Source organism: Moschus berezovskii, chromosome 8, assembly GCF_049115385.1.
Source record: "Moschus berezovskii isolate FMDL1 chromosome 8, NW_MosBer_1.0, whole genome shotgun sequence".
NCBI classification, from domain to species: Eukaryota; Metazoa; Chordata; class Mammalia; order Artiodactyla; family Moschidae; genus Moschus; species Moschus berezovskii.
In genome coordinates, this window is record NC_142467.1 from 84,019,281 (window position 1) to 84,028,114 (window position 8,834).

General features: G+C 40.2%; 1 pseudogene; it reads right to left on the minus strand.

The window, feature by feature from the left end:
- Positions 1 to 3,221: 3,221 nt before the first annotated feature.
- LOC129559302 (protein BTG3 pseudogene) lies at positions 3,222 to 4,523 on the minus strand (annotated as a pseudogene).
- Positions 4,524 to 8,834: the final 4,311 nt, after the last annotated feature.

Consider the following 8,834-nt stretch of genomic DNA (forward strand, 5'->3'; position numbering starts at 1 on the left):
TTAAGCTAGGTCTCACAGCTATTCTGGGGGCCAGCCCCGTCCATCAGTATTCAGGAGTTACCACCCCCTCACCACAAAGCTCACAGGTGGCACTAATAGTAAAGGATATGCTTGCCAATGAAGGAGATGCGAGAGATGTGGGTTCGATCTCTGGGTGGGGAAGATCCCCTGGAGGATGGCACAGAAACCCATTCCAGTATTGTTGCCTGGAGAATCCCATGGAGAGAGGAGCCCGGTGGGCTATAGTTCATAGGGTTGCAGAGTCGGATACGACTGAAGCGACTTAGATTGCATATACAGTATGGAAGAGACAGCTATGAACATTGTTGGGGGGAAACCCGATCCGAGGAATCTAGAAGTGATTGCATTCATACTTCTCCATAAACATGTTTAAGTTTCTCCTGTGGAAAAATTTCAGAAAGAAACCAATGTTCAGGCCCCTGATCTTAGCTTTACATTAGAAAAAAATGGCAAATGAGTTTTAAAACATTTGAGATTAACATGTACAGTTTTTTGGTGATTTCTTGTTTTAACTGATATTCTCAATAATACTGGTTCAACAAACAGTGCATCCAGAGAATAATGTGTTAAGTAAAAGGATTATAATTCATTTGTGACATGTTTTTGTTCTTTTTTTTTTATCACCAAGAATGACATTTTAAGCTTAACAAGTGCCTAACAACAGCAAAACCTGAGGAGGTGTTGATGCAGATTTTGCTGATTCATGCTAAAACAACTTCTCTTCTTACAGCTTTCTCTCATTGAATTTTGTAAAGGTAGGTGTTTTTTCGTTTGATCTTCTCAAGAAAATGGAGAGCAAAAAATAATCATGAAACTTAATGAGAACATGTTTCTTTGGGTGTCCTGCAGAGCAATGAAAGTCAATTTCTTGCTTCTGAGTGCCTACCCTTCCTCTGTACATCTGGGCTTTTTGCACAGTAGGGACGCTTTTCCTAATGAGGTCTTCATTCTTTTGTTCAACTCCTTGCTTCAGTTGTCTGAGGTGGAGGCATCTGTGGTTCTAGACAAATCCTAACGCCACATTGCTGTCAGCTGCTCAGCACATCAAGCTCTCTTCTGTCTCGAGAGTCCCCAAATGCTGTTCCCTCTGCTGTTCCCTCTGGCTTTTCCTCATAGTGTTTGCCCAGTTAGCTCCCTGTTTTCATGAGTGTGCACATTAGTGGGAAGAAACTGTCAGCACCGAAGCCATAGGACTGCAGGGAGGGGAGAGGGGCTGGAAATTAAGTATAATCACCAATGGCCAGTGGCTTAATGAATCATACCTATAATAATGAAGCCTCTCCCCGCCAAAAATTCAGAGAGCTTCCACGTTGGTGAACGTGTGGTGGTGTGGGGAGAGAAGATGTCTAACTCAGAGAGGATGAAATGCCACACCTTTTTCTCATACGCTGCACAATGTGTCTCTTCCTTTTGAGTTATCTCTTTTTATATAGAACTCATAATCTAGTAAGGAAAGTGTTTCTTTGAGTTCTGTGAGCTGCTCTAGAGAATTAATCAAACCCAAGAAGGGTGTGGCTAGAATCTCTGATCTATAACCATTTGGTCAGAAGCACAGGTGACAACCTGGACTTGTGACTGGCATCTGAATTGGGGGGAAGGGGGCAGGCTTCTAGGACTGAGCCCTTAACCTGTGGGATCTACTGCTATTAAGTATCTCCAGGCAGACAGCGTGTGAACTCTGTTGAATTGTAGGATACCCAGATGGTGTCTGAGAACTACCTGATGTGGGGAAAAACCTGTACATCAGAACTGGAGACCAGAATAGTTAGCTGTTAACACCGATACCAGAGAAGATTTCACTTCTGTAACTTCTTCCCTGATAAGAACAAAATAAAAAGTCTCATAGTACTAAAGGAGATCAATCCTGGGTGTTCATTGGAAGGACTTATGCTAAAGCTGAAACTCCAATACTTTGGCCACCTCATGCGACGAGCTGACTCACTGTAAAAGACTCTGATGCTGGGAAGGATTGGGGGCGGGAGGAGATGGGGACGACAGAGAATGAGATGGCTGGATGGCATCACCGACTCGATGGACATGAGTTTGAGTGAACTCTGGGAGTTGGTGATGGATAGGGAGGCCTGGTGTGCTGTGATTCATGGGGTCGCAGAGAGTCGGACACGACTGAGCGACTGAACTGAACTGAACTGATAGTGCTACTTCCCATCATTGCCTCAAAATGTCCCAAGTTTCTCTCATAAATTTTTTATGTGGGCTAGCTAAAAAATTTGAGAAATGAAACTAAGAGCATCTAAAACTGATTCCTGATTGGTCTCATCAGGTGTCACTGCTGAGCCTCTGGGTGTTGCTAACCATCATCTCCGGTCCATTGGCTGTATTTCCCTGCTGCTGCTGCTGCTAAGTCACTTCAGTCGTGTCCGACTCTGTGTGACCCCATAGACGGAAGCCCACCAGGCTCCCCCATCCCTGGGATTCTCCAGGCAAGAACACTGGAGTGGGTTGCCATTTCCTTCTCCAATGTGTGAAAGTGAAAAGTGAAAGTGAAGTCGCTCAGTCGTGTCCGACCCTTAGTGACCCCACGGACTGCAGCCTACCAGGCTCCTCCATCCATGGGATTTTCTAGGCAAGAGCACTGGAGTGGCTTGCCAGTGCCTTCTCCGATGTTTCCCTGGGGGGAGTTCAAGTCTTAGTGTCGATTGGCTTAGTCCCAGTCGGTGATGTGTATGGTAGCAATTCACATCATGCTGTGTTATCCAAAACTTGTTGAAAGTGCACTTTCTATAACAACTCAGTCAGAAAGTCCAGCAACCCTGTGCTTCTCTCAGACCTCTCATGCTCAAGTCTGATCATGCAGAGAAGGATGCACTCATAGAGCAAAAATTTCTGATTGTTACTGGCTCCACCTCTTTGTTTGAAAGGGAGTTTGGCATACTGGCTAATAAAGAGTAGGAAAGTAAAAATAAAAAGCATTACTGCTCACATCTACTACAGGCACAAATCCTGGATATTTATCAGAACTGTAAGTAAAGGGCAATGCCAATCAATTTCAGATTCAGGTCCCTCTCTGTCATTCTTAGTCCTGAAAAATTTCCAGAGGCTTTAACAAAATAGTAACCTTAATGAATTTCAGGAATATGACTTTGTGTGGCTTTTCCTTTCACAGTCTGAAAGGCTCAACAATGGGCTTGTAAACAAACATTCTCAGTAATGGTATGAACTCTGTGGTTTGACTAAAAATTGATGACACTATGCTTTTTTTTTTTTTTTAATGCCTCAAACTACTTTTTATTTGCAACTACATGATTTTATGCAATTCTTCTAAACGACATAAAATAGATTTTCATGTGTATAAATAACTTACATACTTTTCATAAAGTAAATGCTCAAAGGTGCTAGAACAGATCATCCACTCCTACAGTATCCTCATAAGCAATAGAGCTGATGCACAATATATAAATACTCATTTAATATTAAAAACTCAGGCACTTGACTAACTTTATTTATAAAGTTTCTCAAACTATATCAATATATCTAAAGTGCATATATATTTTTAAGAAAAGATTATTCTTAATAACTTCTCTATAAAAATAAGTTTGATGGTTTAGCCCATCTAACTTTACTACTTTAAGTATGAACTTTTAATGTGTAGTCAGGCTTATTCTACCTTCTCTCAACATGACACCAACAGACAAAAGCAGCTAGTGAGGTGCTAACATGTGAGGATTAACCCAGTGATTGCGGTCACAATGCATTCCAGGAGGAGGTACCCATGTTACTGGAATTGGGCGATATGGTTTATTCTTCCGTCCCTGATTTGGATAACCAAATAGAATGGGAGGAGGGTAGTGATTTTGATTGCCATTCCCTCGATAAATTATTGGCTTTTTTCTGGGCAACGGATGCCACATTGGAAGAGGTGGGAATATCAATTCTGAAATCTGGTACACAGGGCTGGGGGTCGCAGCCACAGAATTAGGTTTCACTTCCACTTCCTTACATGTTTCTTCATCTGAAGAAGAGGATCCTGAATGATAATCAGAGGTAACCTTATCAAGAGCCCTGGTAACTTTCTTGGAAATCTCATCCTTGTTCTCATCCTCAAAGCTGGCAACAATGAATGCATTATTTTTCTCTCCATACCTACAGCACACCTCACATGGGTCCACCCACAGAGTGAGTTCCTTTGGCAAGCCCAGGTCACTGTACAAGATGCAGCTGTTCTCACAGGCTTTCAGGACATCAGGATCAACTCTCTGAAACTTATTGACACGAATGCATCTATAGGCTTGTCCTTTTGATGGTTTTTCCGGATACCAGTGATTTTTATATTTTTCTTGAAGTATTAGGGTCAATTTCTCAGCAAACCTCTCGACTGCTTCTTTTTTCAATTTATCATGTTTTCGAACTAGTCTTGTGAAAAAGAATACTACAGCAGCAATTTCGTTCTTCATTTTCTCCGCCTCAGCGGACCGGCGCTCCATGGTAAGGAGCGCCGCAAGCCTCGTCCGGCCGCTGAGGCTCCCGCGTCGTCGGGCTGCCAAGCGCGCAGACACTATGCTTTTAAAGTTAAACATGGGGAATTCTCTGGCACTTCAGTGGTTAGGACTCGGAGTTCTCACTGTCAGATCCCCAAATTTGATCCCTGGTCTAGTAACTAAGATCCTGCAAGATATGTGACATGGTCAAAAAAATAAAGGTACCCATGAAACCAGTCACATCTAATATATGGCCATGCTTAGTGTGAGTGTGATGGTTATGCTGGTGAAGGTAATGATGAATCCTTTAGCTTTGCTAGGTAGGATTCAAATTGTTAACTGGAATTAGAAGAAATTTCAGAATTTTGAAGACAAAAAATGGAGGAAATGGAAGACTCACTGGAAATGTTTAAAAGAAACAGAATTTGCTGCCTTCCAGTTAATGATTTGAATCTTGCCCAGCATCCCTGAGGTCATCAGCATCCTCTTCATCAATGGCATTATCACTGAATTTTTCCACACTCACCTTGCAAATGGCTGTATAGTAGGTGCTTTGGTGCCTTCTATTGCTCTACATGTTGGCTTATTTAGAGCTTGTTAACGGTGTCATCTGGTTTTTAATTGGTCAGCTGTCAAAAACCTGGAGAATACTGAATCATCTCCCTGAGCAAAAATCGGTGCTTCTCAGCTTCAAACTTGAGTTTACTGTGAGAATAAGACAGAGGCACGTCCTACCGGGAGGTGGTGTGGCTGGGACAAGTCAAAGGCCTCCTCAACCCACTTTCAGCTCTTCATCTCATCAGGGTGATTTGCCCGTCACTGTCCATATGGTGCCCGAGGCAAAGGGTTAGTGCTGCTGGTGGTGACATACCCTACACAGCGGCTGCAGCAATTACCTGAGAGTCACATTATATTTGCAGTTTGTTTGGGTGGATGGATGGGAGAAACTGCAGGTCAACATCAAGTTTTCCGGTCAGACTTGTCAAACACAGGAATAAAAATATGACCACAATGGTCACTTAAATACAAGCTTTAATAATCTTATATCTATACACCCCTGAATATGTCCTTCTGTTACTGTTTCTGAAGTTCTTACTGTACAGAACTCCTTCATGACATTATGTTTCCGTGAACCTCACTTTCCTCTAGGTGAAGCAGGTTTTCCTCAAACAGTGACAGGGAGAGAGAAGGAAATAATGATAAAAGGAATATAGTAAAGGGATTTAAGGATAAATATTTATAAAAAATGAACTCAATTAGTAAAAGTAAAAACAGGGAGAAGAAAAAAATGAAAAGGTGTACTGAAAGCAGTAACATGTAACAAAAATAAAAGGAAGAATAGAGAATGATAGAAGCAAAACCTGAACATCTTAAAATATCACAGAAAGGAAAAGGGAGCAATTAAATGCTCCCAAGAGGCAATTACACGTACTGTATTATACCATATGATCTAGCAGTTCCACTCCTTCATATGTGCCCAAGAGAACTGAAAACATGATGTGTCCAAGAAAACATGTCTACACAAATACCTGTAGATAGTGTTTATTCCTAACTGGAAATAATTCAAATGTCCATTAACTGATGAATGGATAAACAAACATGGTATATACATACAATGAGACGTTACTTAATGATAAAATGGGATGAAGTAATGATATATACAACAATATGCGTGAATCTTGAAAACATTACGGTAAGCAAAAAAAGCTAGTCACATATTGTATTTGTTGTATTTTGAACATGTATTTACATGAAATCCAGAACAGGCAAATCAATAGAGACAGAAAGCAGATTGGAAGAATTAGGACTAGAGGGAGAAGGGAAGGGGAGAAGACTGTTAATGGTGTTTTTGGGGCTATAAAAATACTCCAAAATTGGACAGTGGTGATGATTTTACAACTCTGCAAAACTACTTATAATCATTAATTTTACACTTGGAAATATTAAATTTTATGATATGTAAATTATACCTCCATAAAGCTACTATTTAAAAAAAACTTGTATTATTTCTCTTCAATTCTCTAGGATCGTCTTTGGGATGTGTTGTAACAGTATGTCTACGGCATAGATGGTGGGGAAGGAAAGAGGAAACAGAAGGAAAGGGATTTAGAAGGACAAAAAGAGACCTTAGAAGGAGGTGGATATAGGGAGAAAGGAACAGAAGAGACTTTCGGTCAGGCTTGTTAAACAGCAAAAACAGAAATGTACTTTAGTCAACTTGACAAAAGGGTCCACTGGTAAAGAAACACATAGAGAGATCTTAAATAGGACTGAGTTCTGGAGATGGATGGTGGTAAAGGTAACATGACATTATAAATGTACTCAATGCCACTGGATTGTACACATGGTTAAACTGGTCAATTTATGTTATGTGTATTTTATCACATACATATACACACACAAATCCAGGAAGAAGAACAGTAAGTACTATATACTTGGCATGAGAGCTTCTTGGTGAAAATAATTTCGGTTTTCATGAAACCATTGGAAAGCAGTAGTCTCCACTAGATCTTCTTTCAGAGGAGTTGCTACGGAAATCAGAGAGATGGTGCCCCATCCCCACCAGTATTTACTCTGCTGCATACTGAAGGTGGGTGTAAAGCTACATAGAGACCTTTTTATATACATACAGTAACCCTCTTCAGTCTGGTTAAAACAGCAGGCCCTACATGGCATGTTGATAATTACATCACTGTTAAAATATCTCAACTGTTTTATATTGTAACAAGTTTCCTTTAGAAAAAAGTATATTGCTTGTTCCTTCTTTTCTTCGTTTTTTTTTGTTGTTGTTGTTTCCTACTTAATAAGATTTGATTGCCTTACATGAAATTATTCAAGTTACAAACTTTAAGTTATTAAAAGGAGCCATGAGTATCAGGCAGAAAGTAGGGATTTCTGCCCCTCTCCCACATTTTCTGCCATTACTGTCCTTTGAAAAATGAGGTTTTATAAACATGAAATATAACTCTCTTAGACTTCTTTTTAAAGATATGGTTTCTAACTTGTAACTATAGAGGCTGTTTATGGTTAAGAAGCAGTAGTAGTTTAGAAGTTTTAAATGGTGGAAGGGTAGAGGCTGAACCTTTTCTGTACAAGGTTTGTCCACTACCCTTCCCAGAAGTGCTGCGCCACAGGTGCTTTTATAGTTTTTGAGAACAAGGACGTGTACCCTCTTTGAGGATTGTCCAATCAGCAAAAATCTAATGCTTCTGCTAGCAGAAGAGCTGAAACACTTACAATTTGCTTTTAATTTTAATGGTGGTTATTTTTATTTGTGCATGCATTTTTATTTTGCTGCTTTGTTCTTATGTGAAATGAAGTTTTAGTAATCCAACACCTTTTTATCTTTCGCTTTCTTTCTCTCTGGCTCACTCCTCCTGCTTCTCTTTTCTTTCCATCATGCCTGCAGCCAGATAACACTTTCCTGCTGAGACATTTTTAAAGTCACTGCACAGCTCTAGCAAATGAGGGCTGTCATAGTTTTTGGATGAGAAAATCTACTGCAGTTCACGCAGATCTAGGAGTTGATAGTGGTTAATTGACAGCCAGAAGGACTTGGTCTCCTGGCAGAGTTAGAGGGAGGGTGAGCCCTGTGGGTTTTATTTGGGCAGAGATAAAACAGGTTTTTATTCAGTACTCATAGAGAGAGCATAATTAACCTTTTAGAAGTTTAAGGATGATCAAATTGTTATTCATTTTGCAAATGAGAAGAGAGAGTTCCCCTTCCTGCCAGCAAAATGCCAGTGCAGATTTCAAGGTCACTGGATGATCTCTTTGAGGGAAAAGAAAGCAGTAAACACACACACACACACACACACACACACACACACACACAGAGTCACTCCTAAACCCGTGGATTGAGAAATGTCACCATGAAAACATTCGGGAATGAAAAGGAACAAATGTTCTTTTCTATCAAACTCCACAATAAAAATTGAAGCTAATGTTTGTCTCACATTCACATGGGTCTGTTGGATTTTAATGGCACTACCCCTGTCAGAGAAAACAGATATATGACTCCAGCTGGTAACTCCTAAGCTCTGGTATGTCCTGATGTTTTTAGAGGATGGGGGAAGGGCTTTTTGAGATCTAAGCATGTTTGAATGATGGCATGCATAACATTGCTATCATCTGAGAATGCTTGTTGTGTAAATAATAAACTCAAAAAATTTAAAAAGGATTCAAAAAATTCTAAAAAGGATTTAGCCAAGTCTATGTATGAAAAAGAATGGTTTTCACTAGGTGTCCTTACAGTTGATGATGTTTGTTATGGGAATGACCTTACTTTACAGCTATGTGCTTTGCCATATCACAAACAATACTTCATTCACTATTGGTTAGGAGACTATTATAAGGCTCTTCTCTTAAAAACAACAA